This window comes from Megascapheus bottae, chromosome 4, assembly GCF_031878675.1.
Source record: "Megascapheus bottae isolate mThoBot1 chromosome 4, mThoBot2.hap1, whole genome shotgun sequence".
In the NCBI taxonomy this organism is placed as follows: domain Eukaryota; kingdom Metazoa; phylum Chordata; class Mammalia; order Rodentia; family Geomyidae; genus Megascapheus; species Megascapheus bottae.
Window position 1 is genome coordinate 74,577,171 of NC_143512.1, and position 16,601 is coordinate 74,593,771.

The following is a 16,601-nucleotide window of genomic DNA, read 5'->3' on the forward strand; positions in this document are numbered from 1 at the left end:
AAAAAGTGAATACAAACGTTGATGAATGAATTCTTTGCATCTGTCCCCAGGATATTCCATGGAAATTACAGTTTCTCCTTTAATGAAAAGTTTTGATTTGCTTCTTACTTCTACGTAGGAGACAAATATGACTTAGAATATCAGTTCAGAACACTTCTGTGGATTTAACTAATATGTATATAAAGTATATTACATGCTGAGAATTCCACTAGATCCTCTTGAATGTGTAAAACTACTCATGGTGTAGAATGGTGGTTATATAAGGATGGAAACAATTGTGTGATTTATAGAAGTGGTAAACCTTAAGGCAGGACCTGTGTCTCTCAATTCTATCCTGAGCTGCATCCCTATGTAATTATAATACATGCACATGTGTAACTTTCTTTCAACTGGGAGACAATATATAAGAAGAAAAGAAATAGATTCATAGAAACTGAACTATATGCTGAACTTAAAAAGTTTAAAATCTAAATGTGGTGATCTGTTTAATAGATCAACTGAGTAGAAAAAATGGTGGACAGAAAGCTAGTAGCACATTATGTCGGACCTTTCTGAGAGGGTGTGTCTATAGGAATTAACATATGAATTGGTAGACAGAAAAAAAGCTTCCCCAGTGTGGGTGGGTTTGCCTTGAGGACCTGAATAGAATAGTCAGTGGGTGACCAGCTTTCCTCTTCACTGGATGTGGGACATTCATCTTCTGCTTCAGACACCAATATCCTGTTTCTCGGATCATTAGATAGTCTCAAACTAAAATTGCCACCATTGTTGTGCTGATGGCTTGGGAGAGAAGTTATGTTAAATTTCCTGGGTATCCATTAAGCAGATAATAGGACTTCTCTGACTAATTTCATGAATTATTCCCTTCTGAATCTCTTTCTCTCCCCATCTCTCTGTCTCTCTCTCTCCCTCTTTCTTTCCAACCTCTCTCTGTTTCTCTCTCTCATTATTTCTCTTTACCAGTTGAGCAGTTCATTTCAATGATAAACAGTAACTAAGTAAATAATGAAATGTGACTTTACTATTCAAGGTTTCCTCTAAGTGTTTTGAGAAAAAAGTTCTATAAGTCCATGATATATAAACACATTTGGGTGTGGTGGTATATACCTAAAGTTGTAGCATTTTTGAGGCAGTTTCAAGAGAATCACCATATTGAGGTGAGCCTAGGTTACCTAGTGAAATGTTATTTCTTTGTTTTTTTTTTGTTGTTGTTTGTTTGGTTTTTTTTGCCAGTCCTGGGCTTGAGCTTAGGGCCTGAGCACTGCCCTTGGACTTTCTCAAGGCTAGAGCTCTACCACTTGCGCCTCAGCACCACTTCTGGCTTTTTTTTTTTTTCTATGTATGTGGTACCAAGGAATTGAACCCGGGTCTTCATGCAGGCTAGGCAAGCACTTTAACCATTAGGCCAAACTCCTGGCCCCTGTTTTGTTTTTTTTTTTTTTTTTTGAAATAAGAAGTCTCTGGCTTAAACAAGAAAGCAATTGTTATTAAATCCATAGTTCAGTAAGGTTCAGCCTTTTGTTACTCACTTTTAAACATACCAATCAACACAACAGCTGTGGCTTCCTGAAACGGCCTCTTCTACCCCTTGAGTCCCCAGTCCTCCCCATCTAAGGACCATGGCCAGGACACTCACAAATTATCTCAGTTTTTCTCTAATAAACACTGCCCTTTGTCAAAGCCACTTCTTTTTTTATTTTATTTATTTATTGTTTTTGTGGTTCATGGGGCTTGAACTTGGCCTGGGCATTGTCCCTGAGCTCTTCAGCTGAAGGCTACCACCCTATTATTGAGCCAAGCCCCACTTCCCATTTTCTAAAAGTTAATTGGAGATGAGATTCCCAGGTCCTGTTATGCCCAGGCTAGCTTTGAGCCTTGATCCTTAGATCTCAGCCTCCTGAGTAGCTAGGATTACAGTGGCTTTAGCCACTGTGCCTAGCTAAAGCCCTTCTGTCTTGACTCTGATTTTCTGAGCTAACCTTAAACACTTCCCTTACTGCTAGAGTATTTGCCTAACATCCAAAAGACTCTGCGTTCAATGCCATGGAAGTGTAAAAGATAAAATAAAGATGTTAAATGTGAGCCCTTGTGTCATTTTTGTGCAGTTGACCGTCCTGAATGTTGAATTAAACCCAGGGACATCCTGAATTTCTCCTACATTCTTGCTTCATTTACGTTTGAAAGCCTTGCAAGACTCCTAAATTCCCAGTGTAAAATTGAACATGAGATGACATCTAAAGGGACAATTTTCTGAGTCTCTCTCAGAAACCAATCATAGCTTAGTGCTACAATTTTATCTTTCCAGTCTTTATATTCTGACCAGCATCAATCTTGTGGTAGATGCTTCTTTGTCACCAGCTGAAATGATTCTTATAACTCAGCCCAAGTAACAGAAGAGGGTACTCCATAGCAGAAATGCCTTGCTTTCAGTTTCGGAGATTAGTTCTGTAATAAATTCTATTGACTGACACTTTGTTCACTCTTTTTGAAGTAATCTTTGACATAAAGAAGAAATAAGCACCTCCTTACCACTGCTTTCTGCATTGATTCACTTGCTTTCTTCCTTTTAACTTGAAAATATACCAGAACTCTTGAGTGGCCAATAGGCTCCCTTTTCCATGGCTCAGAAGAGTTGGCCAGCTTCAGAATATCAAACTTCGAAAGACACTTAAATTCAGTATATATGGCATCATTGGATTTGTAGAGTAACTAGAGCCTTTAATCTGAGTGCTGTCTCTTTGATACAAATCTCTTGGTGAATAGATCCTTTTTTTGTAGAAATAGATTGCATTGTTTGGCAGTTGTGACAATTCCCTCCATGCTCCCCCTCTCGGGAGAAGGAGTCTGTTGAGTTCCATTATGGCTGTCCAGTGGATGTACTTATTCGGGTCTCAAACAGGAAAAACCACCCAGGAAGTCCAACAAAAGCATGCTTTGTTTTCATTTGTATCCCTGTAATGCTCAGTGCTGATTTTTGAGCAAATGCTTCAATAAAAAAGGTGGCAAACAAATATTTTATTTCACTCAACTAGCAAGAGTTAAATAAACAAAACTAGACTTCTCTAGAGAATGTCACATGTAAAAGTTTAAAATTAAACAACATGACCTCTTGAAGAATAAAAACACCTTTTTCATCCCTGTTCTTTGCAGAAATACCACTTTCCTTGTGTACTCAATGCATCATCAACATAGAGATTTGAAAATTTATTCTTTTCAATACCTCCCATAACCAGAGATAAATAACAACAGGAAGCAAAGCAAATCCTTCATTTGAATCAGGACCCATTCCAGCCCAGATAAACAAAACAGAACAGAACATTGGCTCTTTATTCTGATCTAGTGTTCCTGTTTTACTTTTAAATTTTACTGTTTAAAATTTTTGGTGATTTCCAAATTCTATTTGACTTCTAGCCTCTTTCTTAGAGCAAGTAAGCATTTAAATGTGGGGTTTCTTCACACTTCGTTGTAATCCAATTTGAAAGCTTCTGCTGATTTGTTTAATCGCATCAGACCCTGAGACCAAATGTAATTGCTCCCATTCTGCCACACAAGTGACGTAGAGATAGTCAAACACAGTCCTGGATCTTTCTTTGGTCTTTAAGTTTCTAATAAATATCACTTACCTTATCTTCTCAAATGACCTTTTCTACTGCAGGGAGTGAGAAAAGAAAGAAGGATGATTACAAGTTAAGTAACCTTTGTGGATCATTTGCCATGAAACAGGAATAACTACTCATATGTTCTCTTCATCTTCACAGAGAACTTCTGATTTTCTTACAGATTTTAAAGAGAAGTCAGTCTCAAGAGGCCAAGGGAATTAAACATTTCATCCAAGGTCAGATAAACAGGAAAGTCTCACTCTCTGCCACCTCCTCACCCCACCCCCACATCGGTAGTTAAACATACCTGCTTTTATTCCTCTGAACTTGGTAATTTCATCAAGCAAGCAGGAAAAAAATAATATAATATTGATACCCTAGAGTTTGCCATGATTAAAGACGTGATATAATTGTTAGTATGCTTGCCAAGGGACCGTTGGAATAGCCTTCCCATTTACAGAAACTCCTACTTGTGTTTACTACAGTGTTTGAAATGGGATGCAGGATGCTCTTAATGGTTGCGCGTGGGTGAGTTCGTGCTGAGAGAGTCCTGAAGTCTTTCCAAGTGTTCACGTTCATTTCGAGTACAGCCTACCAGGCCAGAAATCCCTGCTATGAGAAGTCGTGTAGGTTACAAATCGTTTTAATTTATTCTGGAGGGGTAGCGAGAGGTGAGAAGTTCATGGTTGTGAGTTGGTTTTCCTATCATCAGCTAAGGGGTTGGAAAAGCACTGCATTCCACATTCATTGTCATAAATATAATACTGACCTCCAGGGAAAAGCTTGGGATGTAATATAACACCCCTTCCCACACCCGCACCCCAATACCCTGAGCATACTTGGGGTTGAGGCATGGAAAGGGCGTCGCTGGAGCTAAATCTCACTTGACTACCTCTGGGCGATGGATCAGCGACGAGTGAGCTGGCAGTTGAACGTGTAGCAGGCTGTGACGACTTTGCATGGAAATATGAAAATTGATTGCCTGCTTGCCACATCCGCTCCTGCCCTGCCGCCTCCCCTGGTTCCCTGCTGAGCTGCAGCCCAGCTCCAGCTGACAGCCAAACCTCTGCTCGTCCCCGCTTGCACACAGAGACCCCACGGCCTCAACTGTGGAGTCCTGGCTGTCATTTATCAAGAGCACGGCTTTTGGTGTGTGTGTGTGTGTGTGTGTGTGTGTGTGTGTGTGTGTGTGTGTGTGTGTGCATTCAAATAAGTATTTTCAATTGCACCGTTTTCTGTATGACCTTGTGCATGGAGCCAAAGGGTTTCCGTTCCGTGTATTGTAGAATCCGTGCAAGCCCAAAAGTGTGTGAGGTGGGTTAGGGTGGGTTGGGATGGAGGGAGAGGAAAGCGGGAGGAGGGGTGGGGGAATCAAGCTGCGGAGAGGAGAGGCAGGGAGAGGAGGAAGGAAGGAGGAGAGACAGAAAAGCAGAGCATCAGGCAGACAGCCGGCCAGCCAATCAGAGGCCGCGCTCGGGAGCTGCAGAGCCCAGCCTGGGAGCCTGGGGCTGGGGTGCGCGGAGCGAGTCTGGGCTCCGGGAAGACCCCGAGCCAGGGCGCGCCTAGCCCCGGGAAAGTCCCGGCTTCGCTGGGCACAGAAGAACTTCCTTCCCACCACTTAGAGCAAGTCAGCGAAGGTAAGGCTTCAATTCATGACACTTTCCTCGGTCGTGACACAAGTAGTGTGCGTGTGTGTGTGTGTGTGTGTGTGTGTGTGTGCGCGCGCGCGCGCGCGCGCGCACGCGCGCAAGGAAGCTGTTCTCAGTTTGGAGTCCAAAACAGTATTTGCTGAAATGTTCTTCTTGGATCTGCGTCTCGGGATGGAGAGCGAATGGAAAAGTTGTGGCTCTCGCGGGCAGCCCGGCCGCGGGGACACCTTTGTGTCTGCCTATGCAGGAATGTTGCCATAGCGCGTGCAGAAGGCAAGTCTCCGGCTCCAGCTGTGTCCTGCGTGGCATGTGCGCGGGTGTGCCGGTGTGTGCCCGGCTCCCAGGATCTGCTCTGGAAGAAGTTGGAGAGGCCTCTCCACAAGGCGCATTTGGATAGCGATGCCAGGGGGGACAGGCTGGCATTTGTGTCTGTATGCCAAAGTGAGGGATAGCACGCTCACAACCAAACAGGGACGCTGAGATTGTCTTTATTTGGGGTTTGCATTTTTGGTGCAGCTTCTTAATTATTGTCTTTCCAGTATCGTCTAAAAATTACGTGAGATCTGAGCCAGAAAACTGCAGCAAGGAATCCTCTCCATTCCTTTTTCTTTTTTCCCCTTTCACAAAATTTCCATCAATGCTTATTAAGTGGTGAGATGAAACTTTACTTCTTTTAAAGGACATGATAAATGATGCATGGACAGGAATGGGCAGGCTTCTGTGATGAGCCACGTAATTATTTAGTATAAGCCTGTGTGTTTGTTAACTCTCCCTCATCCCCTGCCTCAACTTCCTGAATCTGATTTGTCTGCGGTCGAAAGTGACTGCTATTGCATCTTAATTTTCACATCTAAAAGCCAAGGAAAAATTACACCTCTATTGTATGTCTTTGTATTTCTCTGTGCGTGTGTGTGTGTGTGTGTCTGTCTGTCTGTCTGTAGCTTTGGAGCTAGACAAACCTCATATGTAACAGGTGAAAAATAGAATTTTATTAGCTCTGGTTATTAAAATATTTTGTTATTCAATGTCTATTTACTGAGCTTTCTGTTTAGTGAAGAATAAATGTCCCTTGTTCATTTCTTATTGGAAATCAAGAAAAAATGAAATGAAAAATCTTAGCTAAAATTGCTATAGATTTTGCTTTGCTCAGGTGATGGTGCTTTGAGCATGGAGAGACAAATCAGAAAAAAAAATTTGTTATACAGCCAAGAAAAAATAAAGGAATCTAACCACATACTCTGCCTGTGTCTTCCTGCCTTTATTTTTCTCTTTGGAATCACCCATGAAATTTTCAATGTAGGGGCTTTCTCTTTGCAAGAACTAGTCTCTTCTGTTTTAATAGACCATTCTATTAAAGACATGTCCTGTTCTAAATCAAGAGTTTAAGACACACACAGGCACACACACACACACACACACACCCCTTGTGGGATGACAGAGATAGAGGATGAAGGCCAAATTTGACACTAGTAGGGACTTACTTCTGTAGCAGCTGCTCTAAGCACTGATCATCTTGCAGTTTCCTTCAAGCTTGCTGTTACATACTTAATTTCAGACTTACTGATTATAAATTAACCTAGTATAGGTCATCCAGTTTATTTGTCTGATAAGGCATTGACTCCACCTTCTCTGGAAGATAATTATTTTATGCCTGATAGGTCTGATTCTTTTTGTTACTGTGGTTGTTATTTTTCAGTTTGCTAAGTGGCTTAATAAACAGAGGCAACAGATACTCCAAATTGATTCCTTACCTAAAATAAAAAAGACAGTAGAAAAGGGATATGAGTTATTTCATATGTAATAGAAATACCTAAGAGAAGATAGATAAGTGACAAAGGAGAATAAAATAGAGGAAGGAAAGTGAGAGTAAACTCCAGCTGTAAATGCCCAATGAATGCTGAATATGTTAAGCTATGGCAGTTCCAAGCACTGGCCATAGAAAATAGTATTTGGACCGAGTTTATATACTGTGAAACTGGAAACCATTAGCTCTTCCAAAGACCTATTTCAGGTCCATATAGTGGAAGAATGAGACTAATTGAACCACTCAGTCCAACTTTATAAAAATTTTAGATGAAGGTTGCTATAGATAGCAAATTTAAAGTACCATTTTCATTGGCTGATAGAAATAGCATTATTGTGCTTTGCATTGATTTCTGTGGTTGGATGAGCATAAACCACATGTTTACAAGTTTGTATGTCCCATTTGTTTTGTATTTGGCATATTGCTAATAAAGACATGGAGCTTATTCCTTATGTATTTGCATCCTGACTTTAATAGATCTAAGTCAAAACCTATTGAACTTATTGACCAAGAAACTTACTTATCCCTGATCTTTTATGTGACACGATGAAGGCTAGTGAAGAATACATGTTAAAGAAATCAAATACAGAATGTGTGCAAAGGTGTTCTTTTGTGTTTATAAATGAGTGAAGTTCTTCAAACTTTCTAATTTGCTTAATTTTTAATTGGGTTCCTCTAATTAATTGGGTGACTCTGTTGTTAGTCCATTATTCATATATATAATGATCTATATTTCTGACTAGAGATGGCTAACCTACGTGTCAGTGATATTCAAGGTTGACTCATTTTCTGATAGTTGCTCTTCTATGCTCACATGATTCACTGTTCTTTACATACTAGGTATCCATAGCATCACCCCTTTGACCCAATGGGTGATTTCTAACAATATTTCATTTTTGCACTTTCATCGATTGTAGAAATTACACTCTTTTCCATAAATGCTGAATTTTAAACAAAAACAGGAGATTCATAAAGAAAGCATCATGCACATACTGATTAAGCAACTGCCCATGTTATAAAAAATTATAACCACCTGGATCAAGTAGAAGAGAACTGGCTTAGTGAAAGAAAGAGAGAAAGTAAGCAAGCAAGAAGGAAGGAAGGAAGGAAAGAAAGAAAGAAAGAAAGAAAGAAAGAAAGAAAGAAAGAAAGAAAGAAAGAAAGAGAAAAGAAAAGAAAGCAGTTAGGATTGGGTGTTTTCTTAATAACCTTTTTCTGCTGGCTTTAATGATAAATGAGATATTCATTAGATCCCTAAAATACTGTGTTAGATTTTCCATCTCATGTCTCCTGTAAACTAGGAAAGCAGAGTTATATCATCCTCTGGTTTAAAAAAGGGGGGAGCAGGAGAAACAATAGCTGGGATAAGGGAATGGGGCTGTGTTGAGTTGATGAGAAATTTCATTTCAATTTGTTTGGTAAAGCTTCAATTTATTTGTAAATTTTCTAACATAAGTCACGAATAAACAAACTTGACAATACTTTCTTTTTACTCTACATTTTTTATTACTCTGGGAGAAAATTAGTGCATACGTGGGTTGCTTGGGAAGGGATGTTAACTCTAATAATTCCATATGCTGGTGGTAGTTTTTTAATATTCAAAACCTGCAGTATATTAAAGAAAACATTTTCAATTCACAATTGGGAATGAGATGAAGAAAATAAGATGGGGTTGAATGGAAAGATCGAAAGTTGTGGTGGAATTTCAGTACACCTTTGGTTGACCATTTCTCACCTGACTTGTCTATATTCAAGCTAATTTCCTTACCTCCAAAAGTGATAAACCCAAAGAGTTATGATTAGTTTTGTTTATATGGATCAAGTTTCGTCCATTTTCATAGAATCACTCTCTTTGGTCATCTGTTTGCTAAGAATTAAATCATGCTAACTCACCATAATATTCTACTGCAGAAAAAGTCATTTTACAAGAAAGTTTGAATGCTGGTGGATCATAAGGAAATCTGAGCTCTTCAGTGGGCAAATGTTAGAAAATTTACTTTTTAAGACCAGATCAAGAAAAAGATTCACAAAACACCCACATCAATCAATCTAAACTAGTTGTCCCAGTTATGTAAGAAACACAAAAGGAAGATCATAGCTCAGGCCAGCAGTGGCATATACATGATGAATTTCTCCTTAAGATAACCAGAGTAAAAAGTAATGAAGACCTGGCTCAAGTGGAAGAGGACCTGTTTAGCAAAAAAAAAAAGAAGCCCTGAATTCAACTGCCAGGCCCGCTCCCCTCAAAAGTAATCTATAAGAAGTGTTGATTTTCCTTGAAATATTTTTCCACCATGGAGAAATATGAATTTCTTCAACATAAATTATTTCACTTGAAATTATGCATGGTCCCCAGTTTTTTCTCTTATTTCTATTCTTTATAATATCCGCATTTAAAAATACAGACGTGTAAAACATGAGTTGAGGTTCACTCTTTAACAGTAACCATCAATGCCAATCTTGTGAATATTCTTAAATCATTTTGTAGGACAAGATTAATCATAAATATAACTGTAGATTTAATGTAAAAGCTATAATGATATATATGCATGCATTCACATAAATATTTTGCTGAAACAAGCACAATTTGATACATTTGTATTTTTATGCTTACATAATTTGTGATTATTTTTTGCCATTCCTGGAGCTTGAACTCAGGGCCTGAGAACTGTCCTTGGGAATTCTCAAGGCAACAGCTCATCCAGTTGAGCCACAGCACCACTTCCAGCTTTTTCTATGTACATAGTACCTAGGAATCGAACCCAGCTTTTTATTTATGCTAGGCAAGCACTCTTACCACAAGACCAGACTCCCAGCCCCTAATTTGTAATTTTTATGAGTTCAACCTTTCATCTACACAGATGTGATGTTTGATTCTGTTCAAGGTAGGAGGTATATATTTGCTTACAAACTTTCTCTTCTTGATAAGCCAACATATGCTTAATTTGTTCGATATCACTGCCATATTTGCTATCACTTTATTTTCTTATTGCATGTGACTGCAACTCCCTGTTAAAATATATTCAATGATAAATAAAGAGAAGAGTAGAGATAATATCTTTATCATGTTCCAGAAGCCTATTTCTGGAAAAATAAACAAGTAAAACTAGAAGCAGGTGATAACAGAGTGATTTTTTCTGCTGCAGCTAAAAATTGTCCAGATGTTGCCTTGTATGCAATGAAACTTCTGAAAAGCTTCTATATTGTTAAACATCAATTTGAGGGAGTTCTAGATTGACTGAGAATGAAGTAAAATTTAAGCTACAAAAATAATTGTTTTGATTAAACATTTCTTTTTTGAGGTAAAGCTTCACCAATAGCAGGATTGGGCCATATGCAGTAGTTTACTCAGACTCATAGAATATGATGGGTGGAATTGTTTTCACCATGAATTTAAGCTTTTAGGTCCTCCGGTTGGAAAGGGCTGAAGATACATGTAGATATTCCTCAAGCCTTCCTCTATTAATTATGACATCTTACATTTAAATGTGGCTGATTAATAGCTTTTAACTGCACTACCTAGTAGATGATATCATTTGAATGAATCATGAAAGCATAGAAAAGGAATTGTTGGTTATATGGAGTATGTGACTTTATATTGTATGACTTTTATGGAGAGGACACTTATTGGATACTTTGTTCTTTTTTTAACTTAGAATGTATGAGAAAGCCTTGTGTTGCTAGAATAAAAATTAAACCAATCCCAAATAACAGCTGAGTTGGTTCTATGCTGATCATTGAAACTCTATTTTTAGAATGTTTTCATCCTATTTTCAAAATAAAAACAAATTTAATTACTAAGCTTCATTGTACTTAAAGTACATATCAAATTGTAATTATTTAATTGAATTTGCAATGTATTTTGGAAGGGTAATAGTAAAAAGCTAAAATGAACATCTATCTTTTATGTAAAAATTACATTTATTGAGAAAACACTGAAGGAAAGATGGGGAAAAGTTTCACAAAGAGGTGAAGGGTGGTTCGATACTTTAACTACAATGACTAAGAAGTTCTTATTGAGAAGAGCACATTGCTGGGCACATGTGGCACATTCCTGTAATCCTAGCTACTCAGGAGGCTGAGAATTGAAGATCATGATCTGAAGCCTGTTTGAGCAAGAAAAATCCTTGAAACTTTTATGTCAAATTAAGTAGCAAAAAGCCAGGAACAGGTGGCTCACACCTGTAATCCTAGATACTCAAGAGGCTAAGATCTGAGAATGAAGGCTAATAGATAGCCAGTTCACTAAAGTCTGTGAAACTTTTACCTCCCATTAATCACTACAAAACTGTAAGTGGGGCTTAGGTTCAAGGGGTAGGGTGGTAACCTTGAGCTGAAATGCTCAGGGACAGGGTCCAGGCCCAGAGATCCAGCCCCATTACCCAGAAAGAAAAGAAAAGAAAAGAAAAGAAAAGAAAAGAATTAAATTAAGTAGCAAAAAGCCACAAGGATGCTGTGCCTCAAGCTGTAGATTGATTTGAGTAAAATGCACTAAGGACAGTGACCAGGTCCTGAGTGTATCTCTGCATGCATGTGCATAAGCCCCCCCCACCACGAAAGTGTGAAAGTGTGGATGTGAATGATATTGATGCTAATATTGTAGCAAAGATGAAATATTTAAATTTTTAAAAAGGAGAATGGATGGACCATTTAAGAACACCAAGAAAGATAGCACAGCTGAAATTAAGTGGTGGAGAAAAATGGTAAGGCGATTCAGTGCTATCTTATCAATATATCTCCAAAACCATTACTCTGCATACTGTATCTCTATGACAATAGTCTCGGAAGACTAGGCAAATGAAGTGTTTGGTTCCTGAGGCTCGTACTCTGTGAACCATTAATAAGATGGGGTAGGGTTTTGCAGGAGTGGTTTGTTCTCTCATGCTCTTATCTCATTGGTTACTACAGAAAGAAATCCTGCTGCCTTGAATTTCCCACCGTCCAGAACTAAGGTGTTATAAATACCTTTTCTTACCCAATCAGAGGTATTTGTTATAGTAGTATAGAGTTAAAAAGCATTTGAATATTTGGAAATATTCTTAGAAAATAAATAAACTGAATGACAAATTGGTCCTGGATCCTGAAAAATTAATATGAATTTTAGATTTCTTCCTATGCATTACATGCTTGTAAGCAGAGAAGAGATTACATATACACATATATGTGATATATGTCAGATTTCTATTCCCATATAAACTCCAGCCACTGTGCTGTAGTCAGACTATAGGGGATAAAATTCAGATACAGAGAACATAGTGAAAGGACTAAGCTTATATTTCTAAGAGGAAGATAATGGTGACTGGAACAAGAGTGACATCAAGGAAGAGAGAGGGAGAGAAGTTGGCTTCTGTATTTATCTTGAAAATAAAGCTGACAGGATTCAGTGTTGAAGAGGACATATGAGTCATGGACGGAGAAGAGGGTAAAGTACAGATTGTGTTCTAAACTAGAAAGTTGCAGTAGTTATTCCCTAAGGAGAAGAAAAAGAACATAAACAGAAATGAACTCACTGTACCACACTGGAATGAGATGTCTAGTGGAGATGTCCTGGAATCAGTTGGATACATGAATAGCTTGAGAGGGCTATGAGTCATCACTGTAGATCATGAGTCACCCTTTGTCACTTATGAGCTGCCCTTTGTAGGTAATTGCGCTTACATTAAAGAACTTCAAGGTAGGAGAGAAGATTTAAGAAAAAAAAAATAAAATAAGGGCATGGCCTGAAGCCATCATCACTAAGATTTGGTGTTTTCTGAGCAGAAATGGCAGAGGTAAGAACAGAAATCCCTAGTGAGAGAATTGCTTTGAAAGACAAGAAAAGATGATTTTAGGAGAAGATTGTGAACACAGGAGGAAGCCCTCCACCCCCTCCACTTCTTACAGATGTTAACACCTTCCCAGCATCTATAAGGGGTCAATATACTTCTTTTCCTTGTAAATTGCTTAGTCCCATACATTCTGATGTGAAAAAACAAAGCTGGCAAAAGTTTGCATATTCACAACTATACTAAGTCATTGCTTTTTAAATCACTTACCATGAACTATTATAGTTGTTTATGTATTTGTCTATAAAGAAAGGTTAAAATTATGCATGATCCTGCATGGTACAGGATCACAAGCCTTTACAGGTGAAGGAGAGTACAGGAAGGAGGTCCAAGGCTGACATGTGGGAATTCGTGCAGATGTTGTTGGTCTGGAATGTGAGCAACTGTGAACAAGGCCTAAACACCTGGGTCAGAGTCTTCACATCTGGAAAGCATGAAGCACATTCTTTCCTAGAGTCTGTAGAATGGAACCCAACCAGGGCAATATCTATTTTACCTCTGCTGAGACTCATCAAAACTTTTGACCTATGGAACTAATAAGAAAATAAGTTCATATTGTCTTAAGCCACTAAGCTTTTTAATTTAATTTAATTTTGTTTTTACAGCAACAATAAGAAACATTGCTGGTATTTCAGCTCATTGTCTTGTTGAACAATGTATTACATTAATGTTAGGAGTGGAAATACATAGAATGTGAATAAATCTGTAATAAATATGCTATCAACCTGCACTTGTTACAATGTTGAAGATTAAACACATGTAAACCTATTGTATCAAATCTGAAGTATATTGAAGTAATGACAAAGAAGACAAACAAATTTCCCCCAATGAAAGAAAATAGTTTATCCTAATATATATTCAATTGATGGTAACATTTATACTGCATTGTATTGCTATTTTAAGATATGCTGGAATGATTCCAGTGTCTAAATGTGGTTTAAAATATTAAATTATTTTATAGGTCATTGAGAACATTGATGTTTTGTAACTATGCAAATAAAAAATATAGAAAGATCCAGGACTCTCCTAGCAGAGGACCACAATAGCTCAATAGCTCTATGGATATTTCCATATAGGATGAGGATAAGCCAAATGAACTCCAGGATATGGAAACAAGTACTATCTCCGTGTTTGTTGTTCCTAACCTACTGTGTGAAGTTATTTCCTCTCTCTCTCTCTCTCTCTCTCTCTCTCTCTCTCTCTCTCTCTCTCTCTCTCTTTCTCTCTCTCTCTCTCTCTCTCTCTCTCTCTCTCTTTGTCTTGCCACTCCCTCTCTCCCTTTCTGCCCCTTATGGTTTAGCTCATGTTGTTACTGTATCTGACCTTGATACTTTGTATATTGTATATTTGTTTATTTGAAATAGGGAAAGGAAGAGGAAAGTCAGGATGATTGGGAGAGAATAGGAGGAGAAAAACTAGGAGAAAAAAAATGAGGAGTATTAGTGTTCAAGAAGCAATATACCCACTACCTGATGAATGTAACTATAATTCCTTTATACATCACCTGACAATAAAATACAATTAAAATATACAAGGAATGGAAAAATATAAGCATATAACATTTTTACACTTCAGTATAACCAATATTCACTCAGTATATGATCAATATCACTAAAATAATGAATTATAATAGAATCTTCCCTCGCTTATAAGATAAAAAGTTATAACTAGATATGGATGACAAAGAAGTTGTCAAAATGAGAATCTTCAAATATGTGCAGTTTTACTTGTAGCTACTTTTATTTATTTATTCATTTATTTTAATTTAAATCACTATGGCAGTATTTGAGTTTGAACCCAGGATACTGTTCTTTTTAGGCAATCGCTCTACCACTTGAACCAGGTCCCCATACCTTTTTGCACTGGCTGTATTTTTCAGGTAGATTTTTGCCTGAGGCCAGCCTTTGACTTTTATTTTCCCTATTCTGACTCTGACATATAGAGTTAATTATGTTTCAAAATAAATGACAACCACATTACTTAACCTTGAAATGATAAATACAAAAGAAGTTATTTATTCTCCCAGCTTGAATGACTTTTTCTTATGTTTATATCAAGATATTTATGAAAATGTTCATAGAAAAATGTCAAGCAAGTTCAAAATGCATAAAAAATAAAGAAGGTATTAAGGAAAATCAAAATAATATTTTGGTATTTGTAATTGAATTCCAGTCTTGAAAATGCCCTGTGGGCATTGCTTGTGCATACTTAATGATCAAGTCCCTTCTCAGATTCTAAGAGAGGAAATGTGACTCACCCTTCTTTACAGGAGCTAACACTGGCCAGAATGGAGAAGGCCAACAGAACAATTTACGTCAGTTGAACCTTATTAGACCTGAAGTTGATCTTGGAGTGAGTGTGTGTGTGTGTGTGTGTGTGTGTGTATGGAGGGGTGATCTGAGATTCCCTGTTGTTAACATGATTATTCCTTTCAAAGAACTGAGTTCTAAGTAACAAATGGATTTCATTTCCACGAGTAACTTTTTGGAAGCTAAGTACAGTTCCTGTAAACACATGTTTTGCTAAGTAGTCTCCACATTGTAATCTTTCTCTAAAAGCCAAGTGTGAATACCCAGATGCAGAAGCAATGCCCATTCAAATGTCCATTCCTGACATTGAGTGTCATTTCTATATTTCACTTACATGCTTTCCTTTTTTATTTACTGTTTTTTATTGTGTTTATTGAATAATAAGTCAGACAAGATTGTTGGAACACACAAAAGGACAGTAAGGTTAATTACTTCTAATTTCTTTTCCTAAGATTCCTATTTATCCAAATATTGAACATTTGTTTTTACATTTACACCTTTTAATTTTTTTAAGGTCATGTGCAGAGGGATTACAGTTACATAAATCAAGTAATGAGTACATTTCTTTTTGAACAGTGTTACCTCTTCCCTCATTTTTCACAGTTTTTCCTTAACAACCCTTCCCTCACAAATGACATAGTTCATTTTCAACATAGGGTCTAATGAGTAACACTGCTGCAGTTGTTCAATCTTTGTCCCCCCTTTTCTGTGCTGTCCCTTACACTCCCCCAAACAAATAATCTTATAAAGACAGAAAATACAAAAATAAAAATAGCAACAAAGCAGAAATAAAACAGGACAATAATAGAACTAGCCAGTTTTTATAGTTCATTTTGATAAGCAGCATTTTATATGATCATAGGCACATAGATGAGCCCTTGCGATCGTCTCCTAAGAATATTCTCATTTGATCTCATTGTGTGAATGTTTAGAGTCCAAGTGTAAGTTTTTGTCTTTGCTATTTAGTGTATTTACTTGTAGATTTATGGGTGCACAGTAGTTATCACAAATGAGGGAAAACCATGCAACCTATGTTCCCTTGGTTTTGGTTTACTTTGCCTCATGTAATTTTTTTGCAAAGTCCTTCCATTTACTAATGAATGGTACAATGTCATTCTTTCTGTTGGAGGATAGGATTCCACTATGGATGCAGACACCTTTATAAACAACTATAAAAATACATATATCATAGGGGCTCTTTCTAAACCCTTCCTTCTTTCCCTTCATTCTGATGTTTTCATATGTAATATATGCTATTTTTATTGTTTTCAATATTCTCTCCTTTCCTCCTACGCCTTACCTAAACACAGCGCCTTAGATGGCTCAGCCATCCTGATGGTGCTCTCCCACACCTTCCATTCTAGTTTTTACCTCAGAAAGGCTCCCTTTCATATTCATGTCATATTACAATTATA

At 37.6% G+C, this 16,601-nt stretch overlaps 1 protein-coding gene across 1 annotated transcript in view; it reads left to right on the forward strand.

The window, feature by feature from the left end:
• The first annotated feature begins 5,063 nt into the window (after positions 1-5,063).
• Positions 5,064-16,601, forward strand: part of Cdh18 (cadherin 18) — a 355,549-nt gene continuing 344,011 nt past the window's right edge. The window contains exon 1 of the mRNA XM_090332102.1: positions 5,064-5,236. The gene's annotated coding sequence lies outside the window, so the exon portion shown is untranslated. The remainder of the gene's footprint in view (positions 5,237-16,601) is intronic.